Raw genomic sequence first — 15,881 nt, 5'->3', positions numbered from 1 at the left:
AAAATTAATAAATAAAAGAAAACCAAACGGATGCTAATCTTAAGATAAAATTCGACTCGCCGATATATTTCAAAACATTAACAATCTTATAATCTGTTGAATATCATACGACTGTGTATTTCTGACATGGTATTGTTTTAGGCATATTCATACTGCAGTGTATACTATCATTGTTGTTCTATCAACCACTGGGACATATCATTGTTAAACTGAATACAGACCAATAAAAGGTTTACAGAGAACCGACTATTCCTTATTTGCATATTACAGAGTTATCTACCTTTTTGATAGGTATTGATTATGACGTCTTAGGTTTCAAGCGTTACGTTATATAACGGCGTGAATTACGCTCAACAAATAATGACGTAACAATAAATATAAAACTTTATTTATTTTACATCGATTGAGAAACAAGTTATACAACTCATATAAATCACTCTCGATGGCCCGTATGTAAGCGCGCGCAGGGTCTTAGTGTAGGAGGAAACCGGAGTGTCCGGGGAAAACCCACGTGATCGGGCAGGTGACCCCTGACCTTTTCACGTCCGGGGTCATCTGACGTAACACCTGACGTAACAATCCATTCCTAGCCGCAAGGGAGCTACAAATGTACCTCTGTAATGTGCGAAGACGGAATATTTGCGCGGTTGATATTTTCGCGGTTTTGTGTGACAATATTATAATCGCGAATCTTTGATCCGCGAAAAATTGAGTAATAGACTAAATTGATGCATTTTTATAGTCAAATCGAGACATTTAAAAACTAGTCCAGATCGAAAAAAATGAACCGCGAAAATAACAAGTTAACGTATATAAGTTACTGTAGAGAGCAATCTTTGACTTCAAAACCATTAGATGCGCAGTTCTAGATCTGTTAATGCACATTACAGCATATTGAGAGCCTTAACAGCGGCTCCTTTTGTTCCTTCAGTATTGTTATGACACAGTCCTGGTGTGGATATTTAGACATTGATAGACGGATAGTAACCCCTGTTGAACTTGTCGATGAGATATTTAGGTCATGTTAGGGTTACTCTATTTTGCCGAGATAATAATGTCGACCAGTCAAATTATGAAACGACTGAATACGTAAATAGTGTACGATCTTACATTAGCCCACGTATGTTGTGTAATTCAAAATCGACTAACGATAGTTCACGAGTTTCGACATTTTCCCACTAAAGCTCAGATTCATAGGTTCAAATTCGAGAAAAATGTCATGAACAGGTCGGCTTTTGATTGGTTAATTCGCCTTCCGTTCACGTAAAACATGACACTTCCGGAAGTGATCCGCCCTGTAAATAGGACATGTCTTAGATGTAAATAAATCTTGGCGACCTTGTTGTTATTGAACAATCTGACAAATTAACTATAAGGCCATAGACTGACAAGAAACATGCATGTATCGATACATATTATAAAAAGTAACGCGACATGAGACACTGTTTGTGGTTCTAGCAAATTTAGTAAAAAATGAAACCGCAAAAAGGTTAAGTATCTAATTAATTAAGGTACTTAAATGAAAATTTCTTAACAAGTTTTTCTTTAAGATTTTTATTCAAAAATGAAATATTGTTATATGGCCATTCCTTAAACAAATGGTTTTCCGTCTTTGTATATTACAGAGTTAGCTCCCTTGCGAGTAAATATCAACTGTGGCGTCATTATTTTGCGAGCGAAATTCACGTCACTTACTCTTGAAAAATATGACGTAACGCTCGCATACACATGACATCATTACCAATATCAACCAACAAGGTAATATAAGTCTGTAACGCACAAATACAGAATAATTACAAACATTCCAACCATCTATTTACATATACCATTAATTTAATCTCTTACAGATATTCATGTTTGTATAAACAACATTTACATGAATATATTGCAATAAAGATGTTTTTATAATTTTTTTCATTGTAAAAGATGAATATAAATAAAAGGTTTAATGGTTCAGAATTAGACTATAAATAATTTGAAACTGTTTTGTCATTGGTATCTATGAAAATTGACATATATTCTACTTACATCGCTTTGTCATCATCAAGAGTTTGTCTATTCACTTGCAGTTGTTTTATAACAATACATATATGTATTTTTTATATGTGAAGGTCACTCGAAAATCATGTTATTTCCTAAAAAGCGAATTTGAATTAATAACTAAAGAAGAATATTGAGGTTTTGTCAACCGCTAGTCACCACATGACATGCTGGTAAACCCGATTTGAATATAAATGTTTCATTAAACTGTTGGTACCTGTCGTGGATAAGCCTTACGTACCTGAGCCAGGTATATATATAAGGCTCTCGCCCTCCCCAGTCACTCCAAGGGTCACAGAGGAACCGTTACCACGCTCCATCATGCTGCAGGGCACATATCTCGTAGCTGTCGTTTGCTTGATAGGTATGTGATGGCTAATCATTATCGCAATTCTTATTATCAAATATATATATATATATATATTGTTTATAAATAATTTGTTAATTCTAACTGTGAAGACAATCACTTTTGTTTTCTCTCGATCTTTTTTTTGAATTTTAAAAGAGTTCTAATTATTTGTTTTATTGGTGATTTGGAAGACAGATCGCTTGTAATGAACTGCAATAAAATTTATTACATTTATTGACATATTTCATATAAAGGTGAAATTTCTGCGATATTACATTACCATTAACTTTTAGCAAATTGAGAAGTCAAATAATCATTTCTCAGAAACCTGAAGAGTCTTAAGCTATGACAACTCAAGAGTAATAGATATGATTTTTGAGGGTCAAAAATGTCGTAATGTTAGGGGTCAATTGGATGCCCTGAATAATAACCTAGGGTACAATTACTCACATTTGCATTGATTATTAAATTGGTATTCAAGCAACCTGTTATCAATTAACGTCTCTTCTGTCATTAAAATATTGTTAAAATTAAATGTTTGATACTATGAAAATAAATATAGAAAATATTGAAGGCCACTTCAGCTACATTTATTTAAATATGACATTTTTAAGGACAAATCTGAAACTTTGAATAACAGACAGAAGGATAAGTTAACATCTCAGCTATCAATTTTGTCATATTGTACTATCACAATGATTTTGCGTGTTTTATAACCTAACCTCTGTGTTGTGTCAGTTTCAGTGTTTAAGTATTCATTGGTATGAGCTTCATTTTAATGGCAGCTTTTATCTAAGAAAAAAATAAACCTATATAAAAATATACAAATCATATATACAATTATATAGCTCCGTTCAGTACCAAAACACATCATCATTATGTGATAATATTAATTATCATTATCGCATATATAACATAACAAAACAAATTTAAAAAAACAATGTAAAGGTTGCACGAAATAGGATGGTCAGCTGTGAAATGATAAATGAAACGTGGATGCTAGGAAAAACGTATGTTTCTCTTAATCACCAGAAGAGGTTTTCAATGTGTGACGTCACAAAGTAGTTTTGAATATGTTTTCTCTCATATCGTTTTATTATTCAGCCGATTGTTTTAACTGATGACTTCCTCATTTATCAATATTTTGTAACTGGGTCACGTAACATGGTCCGCGTGACCTGGTCCGCGTGACCTGAAGCACGTGATCGGTGATTTATCATAGCACGTGAGATGACGTAAATCGATATGTTTCATGTTTTGAATAAAAAAAAACACTGCGTAGAAAACTTGTTGAAATGAGACAAATGTTCCTTTTGAGGTGATGGTTTTGTTTTATGTCCTGCGGATTTAATCTTTGAACTAAAACTATTTTTATTTAATCTTTGAACTAAAATTATTTTTATTTAATCTTTGAACTAAAATTAATTTAAAGCGAATACAATATTATCACAGATTTACCTTCACGTTGTTCTACATACAGTGATACTATCAAGGATTTACAAAATACACTTTGACATATTAAATTAAAAAAATAAATTTTAATGCATCTGTGTCTTTGCATTTAACTATTAAGTAACACAATATTTATCGCAAAAAAAAAAGAAAAAAAAAAAAAAAAAAAATCCTGATAAAGCAAACGACTGAGATAATCTGTGTTATTACAAAGTTTAAAAAAAAATTATATCATACAATTATGATGCATTTTTACTGTTACTTTGACCAAAAAAACCGCATACAAATTAGTTTAATCATTTACATGTTCACTGCAAATTATTTGCATTTCTTATCATTAAGAAAGTTAATAATTTCCAACAAAAGCAAACTTCATTTGAATCACTTAAATCATAGCAATAAGCTAATCACATCACTGAAACTATACGATTACTTTTAAAAAGAACCTTCTGGTTTTTTTTTGGTTTTTTTTGTTTTGTTTTTTTTGTAATTGACTGTGATTGTATCAATTATTTCAATACCTTAATAACAGTAACACGAGTACACAATAATAAAAAACATAAACCACATACAGAATAGTTATTAATCGTGTATATTTATGTCTGGCTAATAAAAAAAACCCACACACATGAAATAAATTATTTTATTTTGTTATCTGCCCAGTCTTGACCTTGATTCCTATAAGGCATATTACCATGACTTTTTGTTCAAGATGTAATTTTTTATTCTAAATAGTTTATTTTAATAAAGAGCTCAAGCTTTTCAATAAGGCTCATAGTGTGAAGTAAAAAAACGAATTCGTCTGCTATTGTTTTAATAGATAAAAAAAAAACATTTATCGGCTATGTAGCACCTTTAAAAATCGTTTAAATTTATTGTAGCTCAAATACCAGCGGAAATCACGGACCTCTTTACGTATTAACATTTATTGCTAGCCTAGTAAGGAGGTTGCTAGACACATTGAAGTATTAATTGATTGTTTAGCGTGCAATAAACCCAAATCCAACGTTGTTTCGGTGAAAACCTGAATCAGCGTTAACGACAATAAAACTAGACTTGATATAGGTAATGACTGGGCGATATCATGACCCAGCGACTTAGGTAGAGCAGGTTACAGTTAATGTTTGGGCGATACCATAAAGTAGCGACAAAGGTAATGCAGGTTACAGATGAAACAATAAAGATGTGGGGGAGGGGTGACTCCATTAAAATATTTTCTGGGACAATTTGCAAACCCTGAACATCAAGCACGTTTAAGTCAGGCTGAGCAATTTGTACTTTTACTAATATATAAAATAACATGGTGCAGTATTCAGTGTCAACAATCAACGAAGTTTTATGTTGCCTCGATCTTTCTGGAAAGGGAACTTAAATACGCTTTAAGTTTGTTCTCTAATTCCCAAATATTTTATGTTTTGTGTATACTATATATATATCAATATATAAATAAATACTGTTTAAACTATGTAATTAAGTTTGGGATTTAGATGATATGTTGAGCTAAACACATACATTTATCATTTTTCCCATTCCCAAATATTGCTTTATAATTTAACAACTTAAATGCTTTATGTATGTAAGCGCATAATAGATACGCACAGAACACTTACATGAAAACTGCATTAGTTCAACCACAAGTGTATCTATTTTCATATCACGCATTTAATGTCAAGCTAATTCAAAATAAGAAAAAAACGAAAAGGGTTTTATTTAAGGAAACGAAATTTTAATCTAGTTAAGTTGTTACCGTGTTAACACGGAACACACGCAAATTATTTCTGTTACACAGTGCTCAATGCCCTAGACTGCTATTGAACTTTGACCTCTGTCATAACTGATTAATCATAAGACTTGTGTGATGTACCTTTAAAATTTATCTTTATGTATTAATATATATACATATTTATTTTTTTCGTTTCAGTGATCTTCTGTTTGACAGGTAAGTCATGTTTTCATGTTTTTCTCAACTTTCACACAAACTACTCAAATATTCAACGGCATGCCGGTATAAGGTGATGGTATTCTACAACCTATTTCTATATTATTTTCTATATGTTTGAGATCAAAATATTGATATACATTTATTGGACTTGTTAAAGTTATAAAATCTTATCGTTAAATGACAGGCATATATTTTCAGTATTCTGTTCGAAATGGTCATTTTATTTTATCGTTGGCCAGGAAAATATGTAGGCTTATTTTGACCTTGTCATATAGTCATATTTTAGATGCTGCCATGTGAAGAACGACATTTCGCAGTGCAAATATCAAGAATATGCCAATGCGAATGACGACTTTATCCGAAATCAACTACCATAGAATGACACATCCTCGATATTCCAGGGGTTTCGATCACTTACGACCTCTACACCCATGGACTATCGCATTGTAAAACTAAAGGCAACAGAATAGAACAAGTAACTTAGTCATTTGATGTGCATCAAAAGAGCCGTATAACGGTACACTGTGACTAACTCTGTGGCTTTGATGTTAGGCGTCGCTCTCTTTGTAGTCTTCAAATGATATATTTGTTAACCTGTGATTGGTAAAATGTTTTCCGCTGAGCTGCCTTCAATTTCACTATGCGATAGTCCAGGGGTGTAGATATCGTAGGTAATCGGAAGCCCTGGAGTATCGAGGGTGAGAATGACATTGTTTTAACACTGAGTCTTCAAATACTCTCTGTATTACTCCTTGATGATAGAGCACATCAAGAATAGTACTACTAAATTAGTGTCATACCATGTATATCTCGTTCTTAATCGTTGATTTCTTTATCCTAACAACTTTTTTCATGTATTTGTTGGTCCAATTAATGCTAATTAATGCTGAATAATGCTCTAAATTATATTGTTGAGTAGATACAATGTGTTGTTACCAATCCTGAATTACCACAGCAAAAAATAACCATAGAAGAAACATCCGGGACCCAGAGACCAATTAGTTAATTTGACCTTCGGTTATAGAAAACAGTTTTTTCCTCTCTAGTTTAATATTTGTCTACTTTGTCGCATTACTGTTCGTATCCTATTATGTAATCGTGTTCGTTTTGTATGTGTTGATAAAAAATTTGACAATTTTGTTTTGTCCACACGGTTGGAATTACTTCCTTGTTCCATGATAAACAAATTCCAATTGCAAACCTGGTCAACAATGCATAGTTTTGTCTGAAACGTTATTAGCATCATCTAAATTTTCTTATCAACAGAGGCAAGTGCGATGTACCGCATGGGAGGTTACCCGTACAATTATATGTTCGGCCGGATGCGTTCGCGAATTCCGTGGGGATGGGGTTACCCCGACAATGATTTCCACGATCGATTTGACTTTGATTAAATTGTAAGTATGACAAAATCACTTGTCATAAAGGCATGTTGTTCATTCATTTTTTGAAGAGAAATACATGAGTCGTTACACTACTCAAACTATCATTTTATCTCGTGCTAAACATTAAATCAAAGGTGTAACACCAAAAATAAATTGGCAGAAAAGTGTATGACAACCGTCCAGGTGCACAATATTAAAGTTATTTCTTCAATTCAGATCAAATTATTTGTGGAAATGGATCGTACTCGTTTCAGTAAACCAAATAAATTTCGCGTGAGAATGTATTTTTAGGAAGCTTAGAAACTGCCAAATGATACTTCCGCGTTTCTAACACATTCACTAAAGTAAATCAACGTAAAAAATGTTATATAATCCTCTTTGTAGAAGGAATTATCTCCCGTTATTTGTTTTCAGTGAATCTCTTTACATTAATATCAAAATTAGGTCTTTTTCTTTTTTATTATAAATCAGTATATATGCAGTAATTGTAGATTGCATTGTTAAATAATGCACATATGGTCAAATAAGCACAAACATTAAAAACTCAAAGTAAGAAAAGTACGAGGATTTTAATTATATATAAATAATAAATTGAGAATTGTTGAAAGAGAGGAAAGAACTCCGCCGTAGCCGGTCCCAAGCCGGTGTTGAGAAAGGAGGAAGGAATAACCTGGTTACTAACAAGTCCAGAGATGTGGTTGTAACCTAAATCAGGACTTTAAACAGATATATGGAAATTTGGACGAGAGGCCTTTGATCTGTGGCCTTCTGGTGAAGGCACACTGTATTATATTATGTAATATTGAAAAAAAAATGAAAAAAAACGTTATTAAACTTGAAAACACGAAATGACCCCGGTAAAATTAGATAGTCTACAGGGAAAATGTTTATACGAAAAATTCCCATATTTTGATTGGGCACGAAATAGTTATTTATTGGGTTTTATGTTTTTTGATTTTAGATGAAGTACCCCGTTAAAGTCGACGGAACAGACAAGGGAGGCATTCTAAATAAGCAGTTTATCCTTTAGACGACTAATTATAATCTACACATTGCAACGCAGCATAATCATGAAAGAAAAATAAAGCAACTCAAAAATGTGTTTGTTCTTTTTATTAATTTTGTAATTTAAGTGATCAGTGCGCCGCATAGTTGCTAATATTCGCAGGGTTTTCAACTTCACTCTTAATTCTCGCGATTTGACCTGAATTCTCGAAATATGATCTACCACAAGAAAATTAAATCAAATTCCTCGCGGAAATTTCAAAACAATGCATCTCAAAATATTACACACGCGAAATTTAACATAGATATTTCTAGTAGATTGTATTTGCTTATAGTTAACTGTATATGATAGATAAGAAGCATTTTCATTAATTAGCTTCAGATTTTACTTTATCAGCCCAATAAGGGAACAATTGAACTGGCATTTGAAGCCTTTACATATCCAAGTCAATCCTTAATGTGAATCAAGCGACAACTATCATTATTAAATACGCGCCATTCTCATTGGTACTATCACTTTTTAAAGACAAATTACCGTTATTGTAGCATAAACGTAAAGCAAAATTATGTGCTTTCACATCCATCGCAATAATTTTTTTTACTGCAATATACATTTATGTTTGCATTTTTGGATTTTTTTTCCGCCAATATCATAAAGTATGATAAATATTTACATGTAAAAGTACTTAGAAACTCAGCATATCAACTGTTAACAGGAGCCGATATCTCTAACTGATCACCAAGTTTGCATCACGGTGTCAAACATATTATCATATTTTAAATATTGCTAATCTAAATATTCCTTATACAATTTATACGTCATAAAATACGCAAATATTGTTCGTAAAACACAAACATCAAAGCAAACAATATTTCACAATACAATTGATAGCTGTATTCTTATGTGACAGTGTCATTAATATGGAAAGAACGTCATTTTCATCATTGAATCCAGTGCTATATCACATATTTTAATTTGGTTCACCAACTACACCGCTGACAGATGGTATTTTTTCACTGTCAAAAACAGTAGCAGACGATTTAGTATTTTTCTTCAGTTACAAAAGTTACTTACTTTACACCATTACCGCCGTTGAAAAGTTTGAGCTTCTAATTTTACTTCAAGTTAAAAAAAATAAAAAAAATAATTAGCTGCATCCCGAAAGAATTCCGTGGCACTATATCCTATATGGAATGAAGTACTGATTGCGCATGACACAAAGACAAAATAAATTATTTTATATTATTTTTTGTGTTAATTAGACTTATGTATACACGATTAAGCACTTATTACTGTTGAAATGATGAATAGCATTTATACTCTGTCGGCGGTGGAGCATCTTTAAGTAATCTAAATACTGAAATCGTATCTTCCTAGAATATATACAATTGGCCATAATAGCGATACCATTAATGAAGTAAACTATTCGAATAAAAGACATGGGACCGCGGTGGCCGAGTGGTTAAGATGTCTCGACATATATTACCACCAGCTCTTGAAATATAAACTTTATTTATTTTATATCGATTACGAAACAAGTTATACAATTTACGTAAATCACTCTCGATGGCCCGGATATAAGCGCGCTAGGGATATTAGTGTGGGAGGAAACCGGAGTGCCTGGAGAAAATCCACGTGATCGGGCAGGTAACTCCTAACTGTTTCACGTCCGTGCCGGGGATCGAACTCCGGCCGGCTAGGTGAAAGGCGAGTGGCTTAACCACTACACCACCCGATCACCTCAAACCCTCAACCGCTGAGACTCAAATTCGATTCCCATGTGGGGCTGTTGCCAGGTACTGGCCGCTGGGCGGTGGTTTTTCTTCGATTAATCCGGCTTTTTTTCTACCAACACAACCTGGCACGTCCTTATTTGACCCTGGTTGTTAAAATGACGTTAAACTTTTAAAACCCAAACACTCGCATAAAGAACATAAACTGTGAAATTAAGAATACCTAATCAAGAGAGATCACTCCTATACACATCTTTTCCCGAATGAAATCAGTATTAATATTTTATACATTTATGAATACATCTTAATAATAACTAATAAACAATAAATTGTATATATAATACACTCTCACCTTCACGCACATAATGTACATTAGTATGTATTCCTAATTTGCATATTACAGAGTTAGCTGCACTTGCGGGTAGGTATTGATTGTGACGTCATGTGTTTGGGAGCGTAACGTCAAACGTTTCAGAGAAAATGACGTGAATTGCGCTCACAAACAAATGACTTAAAAATAGATACCTACCCGCAAGGGAGCTTACTCTGTAATATGCAAAGACGGAATAGAAGGAAAAAAGAAAAATAAAAAAAAAAAAAAAAAAAAACAAGTAAAGAGTCGCAGCAGGATTGGACTACATACATCAGATATAAATGCTAATGACAAGGCAAGCGTTAAAATAATGAAAGCTTCATACAGTTATACTCGGTACATATAAACAAAGATTCATTTATACAAAATCTAAAACTTTCATTTACAGTAAAATATACAGAAACCTCTGAAGTATTGATGTTTATTTTAAAAAAGAGCCTACAGTTTCTTTTTTATTTTATTTATATATAAAATGTCTAGTATTTCATTTAATAAAATTCAGCATATAGGCAATGATGTCAGTACTTTTAGTACAAAACTAATTTGCAGTCGACGGTAGCATGGTTAATGTTTTTGAAAAGAGAAAATGGAATTTGGAAGAGAAAATTATTTGGAAATACGAATTTCTACGCGTGCGATTTCAATATTTCATGTAACTAGTATCTAATTTATATACTCAAATCATGGAACAAAACTCATTAACTCATTAGCAATTTAACCCCTGGTATTATCAAACAATAGTTTCCATTTTATCGGATGCTGCATCAACTGCAGTTGTCTGTTGGAAGTTATCTGTAGAAACAGCGCCAGCGATATCATGATCCGGTTTTTCTGTCGTCGCAAAAACTTCTTGCTTCTTTATTTCCAGATCCTTAGTTGTATCTGACGATGATTGGAAATTGCTACCTTCAGTAGAAACAGCCATTTCCGTCGACATTGCTTCAATTCTTCGATTTGTAGGCTCCGTTTTGCTTGATGAAGCAGTATCTCCCTCTGAGCTCTCTGCTGATGTGTCCTCCTGTTTTGACGCTGACATTTTGTCGTCAGGGGCAACGATCCCACCTGCCGGTCCAGCTTTTCCTTCAGTGATTGTATCCATTTTCTGTTTCTCTGACGACGAACGTGACGTCTGAGATGACAATCTTTTCGTAGCCTTTAACCCAGTATTATCCTCTACTGGTGCAGGCGACATACGATCAAAACTTCCAATGGACGGCTCACATCGTTGATACAGTCCGAAGTTTTCCTTAATGGTATCCAGCTCCATCTCGGAGTTATATAATCGCCGTGCATTAGGCTTGGATGAAAGCCATCGTGATAGCACCAACCCGACATCATAGAATAGCAAAAATAGAAGACTTTCCACTAACAGGAGGTAGCAAAACCACATTGGGGTTCGATCTTCCATCAGGAATCCCAGTAACGCCGGATTTATCATCCCGCCTATCGACGCCATTATGATTAGATAAGCGGTAATTTTGCCGTTGATACGTACAAAGTTTTCATCAGTCCATGTATACAGTATAGGGTAAATAATGGACAGCCCTATACCGACTAGAGGTGTAAATAGCCAGATCCCGATCGTATGGTAATATAACCCTGACAAGGTCAATCCTACAAAAGACATGATCAGTATAATGCAATAAAAGCACACCAGGCGAACGGGATTCAGTTGCGTTACAACGAATATACCTATAAAACGAGATAGTCCGAATGCCGCAAAGAATATTGACGTCGCTTCGGATCCCTCTACCTTCGTCATGCCTAGTTGTGTGACACAGAAAATTGTAAGGTATTCTGCAAATGTCTCCTCGATGGCGGTATAGAGGAAACATAGTACACCCATGTTAGATAAAACAAGCACTTTTTCTCTCGTTGTCAATGGTTTGGTATGAGCGACATCGCTGATTGGCAAACTCAAGCCGTGAAGAAAGATGGAGTTTCTTATACACTGATAGAAGAATAGCGCGGCTCCAACTAACGCCAGACAAGCATTGATGATGTACACCAGGTATATTCTGGATTGGGTCCCGTCGTACAGTGTGAATATTGCTCCGGAAGCAGAACCATACTGACTTTCAGAAATAGTCAGGGTTATTTCCGGTGCCAAGAAAGGGGCGGTAACTAGCGGCGATATAACAGCTCCTACAGCGAACATGAAATACATTCCCTGCATCCAGGAATTGATGGACCTCCCCCAGAGAGAAACCATCTCCGTATTTGCCACTGTAAACAAAAAAGTACAATAATTTATAGTAAGAACTAAAAATATTATTCAAGAATATGTGTACAAATTAAAAACATCTGAATAACTAAAACATATAGGTACGCCAGCTTGGTATACTGCAGGAAGGATACCGTAATGCATATGTTACTAAAAGTGTAATGTTTATGAAGAAACCGCACTTATGAACAGCTTGAATTACTAGACGATATGAACAATAACCCTGCAAATGTCCTCAACACAAGCTTCATCTCGACGAAACATATAAAGGTTTTTAATGTTTGTATCCAAAATTAAAACTTAATGATGTGTAGCTGAATATGTATGTTTAAGAGACTGTGAATGTTTTGGTTGTAATTGTATGTAAGATAATTATTTGTTAACTCCAATACAGTGGTCTCAGGACCCGGGTTTATGAATATTCATTAATGAGGAAAGCTCTTTAACTTTAAATTCTCCATGTAGGGAAGTATTACATACGTTAAAGATATCATCTTAAATTAAGAAAAATTCCTTAACGTCTATAATGACATCCTAATTTTCCTTAAGTCAAGGACTGTTCATGACACCCGTGCCAAATGATCTTTATTCCTTATTTGCATATTACAGAGTTATCTGCACTTGCGAGTAGGTATTGATTGTGACGTCATGTGTTTGCGAGCGTAACGTCATACGTTTCGGTGAAAACGACGTGAATTGCGCTCATAAAATAATGACGTAACAATCGATACCTACCCGCAAGGGAGCTAACTCTGTAATATGCAAAGACGGAATACTACAATGGGTATCGTAGCCATGGTTATTATGTATTACTGTAATACCTGTGTCAATGAGTCCCTCACACGCTCCGTCGAGGAAGAGGACAATCATCATTAACCAATACATTCTACAGTACGGAATACTGAACTCCATCACGGCCAGGGCAACGCACGCAAAAAACAAGGTCAAAGGTCGACTCAGACGTTCGTACACCATTCCGCCTAGGAATGAGCCTAGTATATAGCCTACTCCTATGATGATAATGTAGGTGGCTGTCGCCTCCAGACTAACGCCTGTTATCAAGGACAGATCCAGAAGGATGGGGCCGAGCTGTCCTGTCGTCCATCCCTACAATGGCAAAATATAGGTCATGCAACAGGTCTATTTGTGTTGAATATTACAGAGTTATCTGGGGTAGATTTGCATTATTACGTCAGACGTCATACTCACGGATGACGTCAAACTCTCCAAGGTTCTACGTGGTTGTCACTCATTTAATCAGAAGACCGTGATGCACTTTGGTAAACACTGATATGACGCAATGATCAATATATTCAATGTACGACAACCGGAAGACAACTCAACAACATCAAAATGCAGAAAATAGCATTAGCAAGTTTCATAATCTCGCCACTATCCATGAAAGACGCAGTAAGGAACGATCTAACTCTGGTAGATTTTACATAACTTTACATTAAAAAACTACATCATACTCTCCGTTTATATTGGTTGCCAAGTAATTGTACAATTCTGTGATAAGTATAGATAACATTATCTTCAGGGGAAATAGATAATATTTTATTCTGCTGTATGACTTTTAATATTTGGATCCATGTTTGATACTCAAGGAAGATAAATAAAGTATGTAATCATTATGTTATTCATAGCAGAATCTATAAATGGTTTATTTTAAGATCATTTCATTTAAAGACTTTCATAGATAAATGTTTTTCTATAAAAAAACACCCGAAATTTCTTTTACAATTTATAGTGAGATTAACATGCATGCTACCGATGTTTCATATTTGCATATTACAGAGTTGTCTCTCTTACAGGTAGGTATCGATTGTTACGTCATTATTTTCTCAATACCTATTCGCAAGGGCAGATATCTCTGCGGTATGCAAATACAGAATTTGTAATTGAAAATATCCTATGTTAGTCAAAGTCATACGAAGATATACGAAGTCATATAGAAGACACGTTTGGTTAAACAATCATAAAGATCATAAAGAAGTACAGTAAAAGTAATCTAAATGACGAAGTGTAACATACTTACCAAAAACATATAGATCCAGACTAAACACAGACTGTAAGTCACACGGATGCGATAAGTCCGGTTGTATTGCAATTTTCGATACACATTTCCACAACGATCCAAAAACCTTTGTTTCGGCTTTTCGACGACCGGGGCAGGCTTTGGTCCCTCAGCATCTATTCGGAAACTTTTTCCGAATGTACTTTTCCTTGTGAGTGTTCGAATACTTCGTTTGTATCCCTGGCGATCTCTGGAGGTGTCCCGAAGAATCACCGACCCCTTACTACGCCTCCAGCTCATGGTCTATTTTTGTGTAAGTGACCCTGGTTCAATGTACCAATTATGCGGAGAAAGTACTTTTATGATTCACAGTGGAGTATCCTTTTCATAGCAATGTTTAGGTTGGGTTTTGCCGTTAGATATGTAAAAAAAGTATATTCCTGTACAAAAAAAATCCAGGAGAGTATCTTTCTTCCTCCAATGTGTGTTTTAAGATAAGTCATTAATGTTACATTTTCAACCAACGGTAACTTCGTTCACATATGGCTTACATAACAAACCTCGAATTCCATTACTTCTCAAAAGTGTTAAGAAGTTTTCCATCCAAAATCCGTTATTCGTTTTCTTTGTTAGACATGAAATAGTTTCTACCACCACATACATAGGTATATGATACGTGAGTAGTGATACGAAACGACAGATACCCACATATTCCTGACTTTACATGATAGAACTATACTAGTGAAAGGAAAAGGATTCCGGAAATGACGGTGCTGGTATCCGGACACAGACAGACCGTTGAATCTCGGCACAGCTTCATATATGGTATATAATAAAAGATGCGATACTTAAAATATTGATACTACTAAAGTCGATTATTTTTATCAACAAAGAATGTGTAATTATACAGCAGTATATGCAGGCGGTGTAATTGGAATTAAATGCGCTTTAATATATGAACTACAAGCCAAAACGTCATATAAACGGAACTTTACAAGGCCATTTCAAGACGACCTCCCATGTCTATCCTATTGTTTGCCTGTTATCAAGTAATATCTTCTGGGAGACTGTGGAATCATTGGTTTTGGTCTCATTGTGATAGTACTTTATTTGCTTATATTGACAAATAACCGCTGTGTGTTTCGAATCTATTATGATAAGCAGAAACTATTAATTTTTTATAGCAATAATGTTTTCGGCAAAGAATTTAAACTCCTAGCAAACGAATGAGACAATACAAAAAATAATTGATATAAAAATAAAAGAAAATTAATGATATTATCACATTGATTATATCAATTGTTTTGATCAATCGATTATGATAACAGAAACAACGCTTTAGTCGTACATCATCGAAGGC

General features: G+C 34.3%; 1 long non-coding RNA gene across 1 annotated transcript; it reads left to right on the top strand.

The window, feature by feature from the left end:
* Positions 1-2,285: 2,285 nt before the first annotated feature.
* On the top strand, positions 2,286-8,268 carry LOC138306498 (uncharacterized). The gene is made up of 4 exons (XR_011205881.1): positions 2,286-2,404; positions 5,763-5,780; positions 7,050-7,180; positions 8,130-8,268. It is a non-coding gene; the product is annotated as an uncharacterized lncRNA (long non-coding RNA).
* The last annotated feature ends 7,613 nt before the right edge of the window (positions 8,269-15,881 follow it).

This window comes from Argopecten irradians, chromosome 13, assembly GCF_041381155.1.
Source record: "Argopecten irradians isolate NY chromosome 13, Ai_NY, whole genome shotgun sequence".
In the NCBI taxonomy this organism is placed as follows: Eukaryota; Metazoa; Mollusca; class Bivalvia; order Pectinida; family Pectinidae; genus Argopecten; species Argopecten irradians.
Note: the sequence above shows the minus strand (reverse complement) of the source record. Positions and strands in the feature narration are given on the sequence as shown.